The sequence below is a fragment of the Ambystoma mexicanum genome, chromosome 14, assembly GCF_040938575.1.
Source record: "Ambystoma mexicanum isolate Mex_15411 chromosome 14, UKY_AmexF1_1, whole genome shotgun sequence".
Classification (NCBI taxonomy): Eukaryota; Metazoa; Chordata; class Amphibia; order Caudata; family Ambystomatidae; genus Ambystoma; species Ambystoma mexicanum.
In genome coordinates, this window is record NC_090940.1 from 173,244,566 (window position 1) to 173,257,515 (window position 12,950).

The window sequence follows — 12,950 nt, forward strand, 5'->3', positions numbered from 1 at the left end:
AGCCTCTGGTCGAGGTGGGCGCCTCTCCTATTAGGAGTGACCATCAGGGCCACTCCGGTGACCAGGTGACTGGCTCCAGGGCTCGGTCTGAAGTTGAACATGGGATCTGTAAATCATGTAAACAAAAGAGGGTATAGAGAGAGACAGCTGGTGGTTAGGGAGTCTTGACTCGGGGGGAGACCCCTGACGAGGAATACAGCATTATCGCTTTCTCGGGGTGCAGCTAGGACGACATCACAGTTTCGGATCACCTGCAAGACTGCAAGAGAGCTCCCGTCTAATAAAGCAGCTGCGGCCCAGGTGCTGCCCCCGAATTAGGTTGTGCACGTGGTTATTTCACCGGTGAGGGTGGGAAGCTGCTGAGTCGGCTGCTGGGATGGTTAAGATTATTTTTCCATTGGAAGATGCAATGGTCCCGGTTTTTGGTAGTAGGCCTTCATGGCTGTTTTTACTTTTTAAATCTGGCCACCCTAGATGGCACACGTGTGACTTAAGTGATGGCTAAACTTGCCGTATATCTTGGTGTTGGCGAAGTGGCAAGAGCGGGCTGTCGCTGCTAAGCGCTTGGACCTGCTGAAACCTGTCTCCCTGGTCTGCAAATGTCATTGGTCTCAACACCCCGCGCTGCAGGCAACTGTATCCACATGCAAGGGCACCCCCAGAGGCCCCACGTCAGGTCTGAGTGCCCCATCCAGTTACACAACCCACCACATCCAAAAATTGTTCCATCCAATTTGGGGTGGGGTGGGCTGTGTAAGTAACAAAGTTACTGGGCTTTCCTTTTACCTCCCCCAGGAGTCGAGTGTCTGGGAAGCTCTTTCCAGCCCCGGCCCACTTAAAGCAGTGGTTCCAGGTCTGAGTGAGGCGGGTTTCAGGACCGGTCAGCATCCATTATTAAAAGCATTTCTTAAAAAAAAAAACACCATGGTGTAGTTTTACTAATGCCCAGCCCAGTTTAAGTGCTGTCCATCTGTACGATGTGCAAACTGTAAAGACAGTGTTAAACAAAAGTTCATGTTTTCTGCTGATATGTCTGTTTCTACCCAAGGGAGCACAAAATAGCCCTCCCTCATCACATTAGTTTCACCTGTAGCACCCATGCGAATGAAACAAATGAGCACGGAGTTGGTGCGAGAGAGGGGGCGTCTCACCTGGCTAAGGGCCCGATTCATAGAAAAGTGTGCGGCGATAAGGACTTTGCATGAGGCCCCTGTGTACAATCCACGTGTTCATGGAATTCTTCCCACTAAGTAACGCTATTCTCAAGTCGCGGCCGGAATGCCCCCGACAGCCCCCCTGAAAGGAAAAGTGGCCACTAATACCTACCTATGTGTGGTCCTTGGGCACAAACAAATGCACCCCGGTAATCCTGTTTGAGGACCCCCCCAACCAAGCCAACACCCCAGCGACACTGTCTAGGGTCCCTCTCAACTGTTCACTGCACCCTGACAACATGCACACCATGTTAAGCAACTCAAGTAATTTCACAGTCAATCTACGTGCGAACCCCCGTAAACCGTGCCTGCACCCCGCTACACGGCTTACACACACCCTTAAGTTCGATGGGAATCCCAACTGCGTGCACTCACCCCTAAATCCAACATGCAATCCTACCTCTGCGTGGTGATTCCTATGCGCAAGTGTCTGTACGCCTGCCGTCGGGTGGCGGTTAGATCCGGAACTTTGCATGGACATTTCCCCAGCGTGAGGTTGCGCTTTCAGATCTGTGAATACAATTTGGTCTGTGCAGTTGTGGGTGTGCGATCGCCGCATGGCAGGTCATCCCTCGGCCTGCCCACAGTTTCCCTTGTTCTTCCCCATTTTGCATGTTCTGCCCCCTGTTTTGGACTCTGCGTAGGCCCAGCCCACACTCTGCAAGGAATCTTGCACAAGGCGCTCTACTGCTCACAGAGGCCTGACAAACCTAGGCGAAATCCACGCAAGTCCTGGAAAAGTCCTGCACAGTCCATTCCATGAATCGACAAACAGGGTTTTGCACACAGAATGGCACACAAAGCCAGGATTTTCCACGCAGATAATTCAATGAATCGAGCCCTGTGTGTGAACAGCGCCATGTGAAGATAAAAGCGGGCAGGTCACTCTACAAAGGCGCCAGCTCAGGTGCCCACCTGACAGATCAGGCAAGCTGGCGGCTTGCCTTTTAAATACTCCACGATAGAGCTGATCGTCTACGCTCTGCCAGGGGGGCAGCTCTTGAGACGAGAGACCCTGTTACCCAATGCATCAGGAACGTTTGCAGGGGACTTCCAACCCCCTCCCACTCCGCCCATCACACACTCAGCTCACACCCCTGTGTTCCCCACATTTCTGGACTCACCCAAACATTGCATTTAAAGGTGCGCGCTTTCTGGTTGGCGTAGTCGGTAGCCTACCCTCGCGTTGAGAGCGGTAGCAAAGCCGCGCAACAGCAGTGCGGGGATTCCTACTCTCTTGTCATGTAGGTGGACTGCCCCATTCTCCATCCACGTGTCTGTGCGTGTTTCTGAAACGGTGGGCACTTCAAAAGTTTGCTGGGCATAAAATAAAGCCTGGGCGCGCTCATTGGCTCCCGCGCGTCTTCCACGTTCCTTGGACAGGAGCTGCGCACACTGGCGCAGGCGGAGGAGAATTGACTCCTTCAGCCCCATGGTGGCTCCACCGTCGCCCCCAGTCACTGCGCCCTGGCACCCTGGGCGCCGCCGGAGGCTTCTCCTCGTCAGCTGTTGCGAGAGAGAGCCAGACAAGGCCGGGCTGAAGATGTGGGGGGCCCATTTCAATATGAGGGTTCGCCCCTCCCACCCCCCAACTTAGAGCCGAAAACAGTCATAGGCACCTGTGAGGTACATACATTAGAACAGAGAGAATGAAATACACCTGGCGGTTAATCAGCGGATTTGATCCCCCGGGTGTATTTCTTTGTTTTGAATGTGTGCTTTGCAGTGCTCGCATTTAAAGCCTCATTTGCTGGCTCCCTTCAGGTGGCCAAATTCCAAGTGAGGGCCCGAAGGCTCCAGAAAATAACGGAATCTATTGCCCCGTTATAAGAATGCTAATTGGCAACACTTAAGCAGTTAATGGGAGCCCGCCCTGGGGCTCTGTCTCCTCTCATGTGAAATGGTAGAAACACCTGAACGCCATCCCTGAGGGAGGCGCAAAGGCTTTGAAAAGAGGGTTCAAATTTGAGGTCGCAAAGCCATAGAGTATTTGCAACAATGCTAAAGAGTGTGCGATGCGAGTTTCTGCCAGAGGCACCTGCTCCATTGTGGGGGGACGGTTGATCAAAGGGTTTTCCAGCGTGCATGCACAATTTGCGCCTGCAGTTTGCACCTGGGGTCATCTTGCTTATCATTTGCAATGGTGCTAAAAAAGTTTGGGGCCTAATTTACAAAACATGTTTCTGTGGAATTTTCCCATTGGAAAGCACCTTTGAGCAGGCCCGGCTGAAGATGTGTGCTATTTAAACAAGATTGTATGGCCCGCCCCGCTTGCTTAGAGCGAAAACAGTCTTATGCACCCGCAGGTTGCATAATAGCAACAAACATAAGGTTAATAGCCGCTGATTATGACGAGACGGCCAACCAGCAGGAAGCTTAAACATTAACGGTCCGATTTATGGAATATTGCACAGAGATCCCGCAAAGGCTGCGTGCTGAGCACCACACTCCACACAAAAGTTTTTCGTAGCGTTCTGGTTATTCATGGCATCATCCATGGAAAGTAACCGTGTAGCAAGTTGCGGCCAGAATGCCCCCGACACACCTGTAAGCAAAGCAAAAACAGCCAGAAACAGCTACCTTTGCGTGCTTCTCATGCACGAATACATGCGCCCTGAAAACAGTGTGTGGGGTCCCCCGCAAGCGGGACTGCATCTCGAGGATCCTGCGCAGGGTTCCCCATAACTGTTACTGGCACCCCGACAACATGCGAACGATTAATCGTAACTCTGGTAAAACTTGGAAAATGTGTGTGCGAACCCCATAAACCGTTCCTGCACCCTACTACACTGCATACGCACAACCCTAAATTATATCGGAATCCCAGCTGTGTGCATGCACCCCTAAATCCAATTCCCGGTCTTACCTCTGCGTGATGAATCCTATGCTCAAGTGTTTGTATGCCTGCCTTCAGGTGGCAGATCGTATGAGGGCTTTGCATTGTCTTTTCCCTGCTGGAAGGTTGCATGGTCAGATCTCTGAATACATATTGTTCTGTGCAATAGTAAGCGTGCGATTGACTGCCTGCGGGCCGTCCCTCGTAACGCCCACATTTTCCCTTGTTCTTCCTCATTTTCTGAGTTCGGCCTTGTCCCTGCGCTCTGCGTGGTGTCTCGCACAAGGTACTCGGTGGTTCGCAGAAATGTGACGTGCCTCCGCAAAGTCCCTGCAAAGTACGAAAAAGTGCTGCACACTCAATTCCATGAATCGACTAACAGGATTTTGCACGCAGTTTGGCGCATAAGATACCTATTTACAGTGCAAATAATTCCATGAATCAGGCCCTAAATGCTCTCTGAAGATTTATAGATACTTTTGTCAGCAAGTGACTGATGTGGAGGAACCAGTGTTAAAAGGCAACGAGGTGCTAACACTTTTGCATATTCTGAGGGAAGTGACAGCAGAAAAGAATACAGAAAACACAGTTTGTAGGGTGATCGCTGTAAAGTGCACATTTAAAGCCCCTGAACAAAATATATAAAGGAATATATTGCCGTGCCATAAGTCTGCTGACTGGTGGCAACATGGGGGTGACTGCTGGGGTCCCCCCTGAGCCCAGAGGCCCCCTTTATTTGAACAAGTTGAAAGGCCCTGATGTCGTCCCCGCCTCTGTAAAATCAGGCGCTTAGTCTGGCCTATAAAACAATGCCTAAAATGCAAGCCCAACGTGCTAGTGTGTAGCATTTCTTTTTTGGGGGTTAAACTGGACCTGTTGGTTAGCTAATTGGGTCTGTTTTTTTTAGCCAAAGTGGGCCAGTTTGGACAGTTTGGAGAGGTACTTCACTGTGCAGCTAAAAGAAGTGAGCAATGTTTAATGAAGAAATATTCTTTCACATGCACAATTTACCACACATTACTTAAAAAACTCTCCCTTGTGTACTACCAAGGCGCCGCTAGGGGAGTTATAGCCCTGGGTATGATATGATAGGTTATTTATAACGCACTTAATACCCGGATGTTTCTAAGTGCAGACCCAGGGATCGAACCTGTGTTGCTCCATGTAGTCTTGTTTCCAATGCGAGCACGTTGCCCCTGAGCTATCCTCCCAAGACAAGGGTCTTTTAGATGTAGCCTTGGATAGAAGCTCACAGGCTACAACCAACAGGCTAGCTAGCCCGGAGTTCTGACAGTCCCAACATTAACGTAGCCTCACATCTTTTCCAGACCTAGCAACACCCCTGAGTACTACATAAACAGTCCGTCACTAAAGGAACATTTGCGATCGTGGGTCACTCTTTCATTGGTGCCTGAGCCAATTGTATGCCCCAGTCCGACCCTGGTGCTAGACACTGAGCAAATTTGCTTAAGCGACGCTGCTGTAGGTAGTCGGCAACGCCGCGCCATGTCGGGCTGCAGCAGAGATTAATGGAAGCTCCAGCTATAGACACTCTATACTGAAGGTCCACCTTGAGGATAGCGGTTTGCAGGCTGCACACGAGAAAAGTAGTTACTATACTAGAGCGTTAGAAGACAAGTGTGTGGATGGTCCCAATTGAGTTGGATCTTATGCCCAAAGAACAAGAAGAATAAATCGTCTGGAACAAACTGCTAATATTGGCAAGAGAAAATGAAGAATTAACATGCTTATATATCTGACTGTATGTATCAAGTATTGTATTCAAGAGGGGATATGTACTTGCCCAGTCACTTTATTCTGATTTGTGTACTTCTCAAGTCATCGCTATAAAACTGAGTATTGCCAAAAGGTAAGCATGGGGGTGTGGGGAAGAAAAGGAGGACAGGGGGCGCGTGAGTCATGAGGTGGTTTTCCCCGGTCCCGGTGTTGTATGCGATCGTGCTTCCCCGTGACAGACTGCTTGGCCTGGTCTTTGGCAGTCTACTACACCGGCTCTATGCTGATTTGACCAACATTTGAAAACATTTCTTAGTGTCATGCCCTCAAGACCAGGGCTTTACCGGGGGTATGAAATTGAGGAGGGGTCTCATTTGGAGGCATGGCTTGCATAATGGGCGTGGCCTGAAAAGTACACAAACCATAGTAAAGTACACAAACAAATATATACATGTATGTAAACATTTATATATTTGTATGCATACCTTACTAGGGTTTGTGCAGTTTGCAAGCCAGTGAGGTAAGTGTATGAGTTTGTATCCTAGAGAAGTGCTCTATGATCACTCAAAGTTAAATACAGTGGCAAGCTGTGTCACCCATTCCAAAAGGTCCACCCAAAAAGATCCTGAATGGGTTTTGAAATGGTTTGGTTGGAATTTGGGTTTCCCGCCCTCTGCCTACTTCAATTAGGTAAACGAATAGCATGAAATCAGTTCAAAATGTCCTCAGAGTAAGTCTTCCAATAGATTATTTATTATCATAGAGTCAGCCGACACGTGTTTCGACCTTAGTCCTCCTCAAGGCTGAAGAGAAATCATGATGTCATATATCAATACATAAAAATTTGTCAAACAATAGCATAAAACATGAATGTGCATAGCTGCTGCATGACAAGCATTTGTGTAAAGAATTGATCATTAGAGCAGATGGTAAGTGGATTAGGTCAAATGGTTGCATAACCGTGATTATTTCATCCACGGAGGGTAGTGCAGAAGCAGAAAAAACAAGAAGAAAGGCACCTTTTCAGAAACATAATTCTGTCACTGTGTATCTTAGTAACATTGGTTGCCAAAACCTTAAGTGAGGGATGCACCACACCCACACCTCTGGCACCAGGTGCCTCAAATGACGTATATTAATGTTGATAAAAGCGTGCTCCCTATGTATGCCTCGGTGCTCACCAATTGGTAATATATTGTTTAGTGCTTTTAATAGCTTGGCACCATATGGGTGTGATGAATAGCTTGCCGCCATCAGCTGGCTCTATTGAGTTGGTAGTTTGGACATAACTCATCCTGTGTGATCCCCCGTCCAGCATTGGTATGGATCAGAGTCAACAGTAACTCCCCCTTGTTCATCTGAGCTTGATATATAGACCTGAAGGCAGGGAGTAAGGAAAGCCGTAGAATAACTCTTTTATCCGGTTTATCTGGGCAATGCAGAAACAGTGAGAGAGAATAATGATGTGGCCTACCATGATTGGCTCGTGTGCGCCGTTGCAACTCTGGCATTTTAGATATATTGCTGGTAGTAAGGGATGGAGTTGTTACTTTGTCTTATTCGATCTGTGAGAGATGGTGAGAGAAAAGATTAAATGTACTAGGCCGCTTGTCATTAGGTGACCATTGCATATTAAAACATTAATCTCGTAGTTCCCTTACCATAGGATCAACAAATTCAACACAGTCTGTGTTGACTTTATTGATCCTACTGGCATAACAATCAAGATTAAAGATTTCATTAACTGTAGGACTGCCTTGGTAGTTTACGCACTTATCTGCGTCTATGGTAAACTCTATGTGGCCAGCGCAATCAGGCAGCTGTGCGTTAGGTTAAGGGAACACTTTGCAGGTGTGAACAGTCAGGATCAGCAGGTGCCACTTGCTGTTCACTGGCAACATAGTCATCAGTTTGCGGACAAACCAGGTCTCCAATTCATTGGTCTAATGAAAGCTAAGAGGGGAAAGAGGGGAGGAGACACTAAACTGAAACTAAGACAAATGGAGTGCAAATGTATTTGCCTTTTATGCTGCACCCAAGTGGGTCTGAACACAGACCACGAGATGAATGTTTTTAACGCGAGTCAAAACGGAGCTTTGTCAATATGTGACGTCAGGTGCGCTCGGCATGTGATGCATGCGCGCACCTGCATCATTGTGTATGTGACGTCACACGCACGAAGGCACCATCACAACAATTAAAATGGCGTCAATCTGTACTACTGTGCGCGACGCCGTAGGGATTTAACCCTAGGACCGTTTGATATGACAATGGTAATTGAGAAATAGTCCTAATACCGGTGCAGCATACAATGCTAATCCACATAGACATAGAAAAAAGAACCTCGATATTGAAACGTATATCCCGTCTCATTGTCACAGGTCAAGAATCTGCAATGCTAAATTGTTTCGGGGTATGTCGCCCTACACTATCCAGAGTACGAGCTCAATTCACCTGATAATCTAATCATTTACAGTAATGGAACCACGAGATTAATGTTTTAATATGCAATGGTCACCTAATGACAAGCGGCCTAGTACATTTAATCTTTTCTCTCACCATCTCTCACAGATCGAATAAGACAAAGTACCAACTCCATCCCTTACTACCAGCAATATATCTAAAATGCCAGAGTTGCAACGGCGCACACGAGCCAATCATGGTAGGCCACATCAATATTCTCTCTCACTGTTTCTGCATTGCCCAGATAAACCGGATAAAAGAGTTATTCTACGGCTTTCCTTACTCCCTGCCATCAGGTCTATATATCAAGCTCAGATGAACAAGGGGGAGTTACTGTTGACTCTGATCCATACCAATGCTGGACGGGGGATCACACTGGGTGACTTATGTCCAAACTACCAACTCAGTAGAGCCAGCTGATGGCGGCAAGCTATTCATCACACCCATATGGTGCCAAGCTATTAAAAGCACTAAACAATATATTACCAATTGGTGAGCACCGAGGCATACATAGGGAGCACGCTTTTATCAACATTAATATACGTCATTTGAGGCACCTGGTGCCAGAGGTGTGGGTGTGGTGCATCCCTCACTTAAGGTTTTGGCAACCAATGTTACTAAGATACACAGTGACAGAATTATGTTCGTGAAAACGTGCCTTTCTTCTTGTTTTTTCTGCTTCTGCACTACCCTCCGTGGATGAAATAATCACGGTTATGCAACCATTTGACCTAATACACTTACCATCTGCTCTAATGATCAATTCTTTACACAAATGCTTGTCATGCAGCAGCTATGCACATTCATGTTTTATGCTATTGTTTGACAAATTTGTATCTTTTATGTACTGATATATGGCATTATGATAAATATAGAAATATGTTGCATATTTCTATGTTTATAAAAGATGGCTTGCATAGTACACAAGCAACAGTATGGCGTGCACATAAATATATAAATGCTTACATTTATATATTGTTTTGTGTGCCTTACTGTGGTTTGTGCACTTTTCAAGACTTTTTTTTAAAAACAGAAAAATGGCGGGCGCATCTCCTGCTACGGCCGTGACAGGATAATGTGTCCCGCTGTGATGTGGTGGGACCGGGGCTCCAGCTCGGACCCACTTTTTGGAGACTGCTGGGCGCTGCCCTGGCCCACTTAAAGCACTGATCAAGACCCCCGGCCCCTGGCAAATAGGCTCCATTTCGATCACACTGCAGCAATCCTGCACCAGAATCCAAATCCTTGCCCCAGTGTCCTTGAAAGGTCGTCTTAAGTCTTGTAAGGATATTCATTTCTTTTCAAAGTCAAACTAAATCTCATCTCTTTCTTGTGAATTAAAAGCATTTTGCTAGGTTTGGACCATATGACCAAATAGTCCCAGGAGGATAGCTCAGCAGCAACGTGCTCTCCTTGGAAGCAAGACGACACGAAGCAACAAGGTTCGATCCCTGGTCGCGCTTAGAAACCTCTGGGTATTTAAGCGCGTAATAAATATGCAACTAAGACAACAACAACAAAACAACCTGTAACAGCGCCTCGATGCCCCCGGGCTGTGGGAGCGCTTAAAATAAATAAATATATGTTTCCACGAATGTTTGCCCAATTTTTGTTTTGTTTTACCTGCCTACACTTCTGGCGGATTTTATACTTAACCGGTTTTTCCACTTTTTACTGCAGAATGCAGGGGGTGGGGCGAGCCTTGCATCGCCAAACGGAAAATCCGTCAGAGAGGTATTGCCACCTGAAGCCAGAAGTCAAAAATCAAGGATGAAGCGAAATACTGCCCCAAACCAAGCAGTGCAAGATTGGGGATCCACAAAGTGGGAGGTATGGATAGTTGACTGGGGGGGGGGCTGAGAAAAGGTACAGGGTGTATGTATCCAGCAGGAAAATACTGAAAGGAGCCCCAAGGGTGCTGACACGCCACACGCTTACACGGCGGCGCGCGGGGGTACACGAGCTCTGTTAATGTTCGGAATGTTGTGGGGTGGGGGCGTGGAGGGGCCTGGATGCGCGCGTGATGTCTCAGAGTAAAGTGACAAAAGAACGTGAAACGTTGAAAGAGAAAAGTTGAACATGTGATTTTTACGTGATGTAAATAAAATAGCGTATGGCAGCGCTGGTGGTTAGGGGGTCTTAGTTCGGGGAGACCCCTGGCGAGAAATATAGCATTACTGCTTTCTCGGGGTGCAGCTAGAACGCCAGCTCAGCGCAGTACCCTTAACCTGTGACATCACAGTTACGCCATATATCTCGGTGTCGGCGAAATGGCAAGTGCGGGCTGCCACTTCTAAGCGCTTTGACCTGGTGAAACCCGTCTCCCCGGTCTGCAAATGTGATTGGTCTCAACATCACGCGCTGCAGGTCCATCAGTGTAACCACATTCAAGGTCACCCCCACGTCAGGTCTGAGCACCCCATCCAGTTACACAGCCCACCCCACCCAACATTGTTCCAGCCTGGAGCAATTTGCGGTGGGGTGGGATGTGTCAGTAACAAAGACACTGGGCTTTCCTTTTACCTCCCCCAGAGTCTAGAGTCTGGGAAGCTCTTTCCAGCCCCGGCCCACTTAAAGCACTCGGTTCAGGTCTGAGTGAGGTGGTTTTCAAGACCAGTGCTCACACATTATTAGATGCATTTTTTTAAAATAAAAATAAAACCGCCATGGCAGTCTTACTAATGCCCAGCCCAGCTGAAGGGCCGTCCATGTGTACGATGTGTAATCTGTAAAGAGTTTTAAACAAATGTTCATCTTTTCTGCAAACATGTGTGATTCTACCCAAGGGACCACAAAAGACCACCCCCCCCTTTCCCCATCACATTAGTAACACCGCTCGCACCCATTCGAATGAAACGGATGATCAGGGGGCGAGAGAGAGTGAACAGCGCCACGCGGAGATAAAAGCGGGCAGGTCACTCTACAAAGGCGCCAGCTCAGGTGCCCACCTGACAGATCAGGCAAGCAGGCGGCTTGCCTTTTAAATACTCCACGATAGATCTGATCGTCTACGCTCTGCCAGGGGGGCAGCTCTTGAGACGAGAGACCCCGTTACCCAATGCGTCAGGGAAGTTTGGAGGAGAGGGTGAGGGGCCCCGCTCCCACTCCCTCCACACACAATCTTTGCCTCAGCTCACAACCATGTATTCCCCACATTTCTGGACTCACCCAGACTTGTATTTAAAGGGGCGCGCTTTTCTGGTTGGCGTAGTCCATCCTGGCGTTGAGAGCGGCAGAAAAGCAGCGCAACAGCATTGCGGGGGTTGCTACTCTCTGCGCTGCAGCCGGCCCGCCCGTTTCCCCGTCCAGATGTGCGCGCGTGTTTCTGTAAACGGTAGCCACTTCTTCTGGACATAAGATAAAGACTGGTCGCGCTCATTGGCTCCCGCGCGTCTTCCACGTTCCCTGGACAGGAGCTGCGCACACTGGCGCAGGCGGAGGCACTCCTTCAGCCCCATGGTGGCTCCACCCCCGCCCTAATCCACCGCGCCCTGGCACCCTGAACGCCGCCAGAGGCTTCTCCTCTTTCTCTCGTTAGAGAGTGCGACTGAAAGGCTTTGAAAAGAGGTTTGAAATTTGAGGTCGCAAATCCATAGAGTTGGGGGCAGTGATTTCCCAGAGTTCACAGAAAGGGAAACATTAAAGCCCCTTAGTTTTTGTGCTGGTGCTAAAGTGTGTGGTGTGAGTTTGTGTCAGACGCGCATGCCCTGCTCCATTGTGGAGCCCGTTCATCAAATGGTTTTCCAGCGTGTGTGCGCAATTTGCGCCCGCGCAATACAGGCGCCGTTTGCACCTGGGGTAAGATTACGTACCATGTGCACTGGTGCTATGAAGGTTTGCGGACTGATTTACATTTGTTTTTTCTTCAGGGCAGTGCCTAGCCAGCTTGGTGCCCACGGTGAAACACTAGAATGCCCTCCCCCTCCACCCCCTTCTGACTGGCACACGTCTCTCCCAAACTACACCTCTTTGTTGTGTAACAAAACCCCATCTCAATATCAATAGATCATTGCTGTACAAAAAAGCTGGTTTCATTGCATTTTGATTCAAGTACTTTACAGAAGAAATCTAATGTGAAAACACAGCTGTTGCTGCCCAAGTAAATGTTTTTTCTGTCACCTGCTCTTAAGGAAGGCCTTGCCTGAATGCAGTTTCAAACTGTCTGTACTGGCACACTGCAGTGTGACCAGCCTGCCAGGGTCTGAAGGCCCACTGACCACAGACCACAGACCCTGTCTTTCAGGTGTTCTGTTCATACCACCTCACTTGTATTTTCCAAGGGACAATACTAGACTAACCATATGAATTATTTTCTGATAGAAAGTTATCGTTCCAAGATGGACTGTCTGGACACTCCTTGTGTACTCATTTAAAATACTTCTATAAGAGTATGAAATGGGACAAATAGGCACCCATGAGTGATCCTGTCTGCTTTGCATTAAATCACAAGAGCATTTCAGGAATATAACAGTGATCAGAGATGTGGATTTGTCTTTGTTTCACATTTATATAGTGCTTTACTCCAAAGCACTGTACAGACATAAAAAAAGAACAGTTCAATAAATGAAATTGACAAACTATACAGAATTCATAAGTATCAATTAAGAGCAGAGTACCTTGTTGAAGTACCGCTTAGCCCGCTGAGATACGCTGGATCGCTATCGTGGTTGCTGGACTGCTTTTCCCAGAAAGCAACTTGC

General features: G+C 47.9%; 1 protein-coding gene across 8 annotated transcripts in view; it reads right to left on the reverse strand.

Moving 5' to 3' along the window:
* Positions 1–11,733, reverse strand: part of LOC138527573 (carbohydrate sulfotransferase 8-like) — a 426,404-nt gene extending 414,671 nt beyond the window's left edge. The window contains exons 1-2 of one of the 8 annotated variants that reach the window (XM_069638839.1): positions 11,419–11,733; positions 7,262–7,352 (exon numbers count right to left, since the gene is read on the reverse strand). The gene's annotated coding sequence lies outside the window, so the exon portion shown is untranslated. The remainder of the gene's footprint in view (positions 1–7,261; positions 7,353–11,418) is intronic. The other 7 variants (XM_069638840.1, XM_069638838.1, XM_069638834.1 and 4 more) reach the window with 7 other exon arrangements.
* Between the last annotated feature and the right edge of the window lie 1,217 nt (positions 11,734–12,950).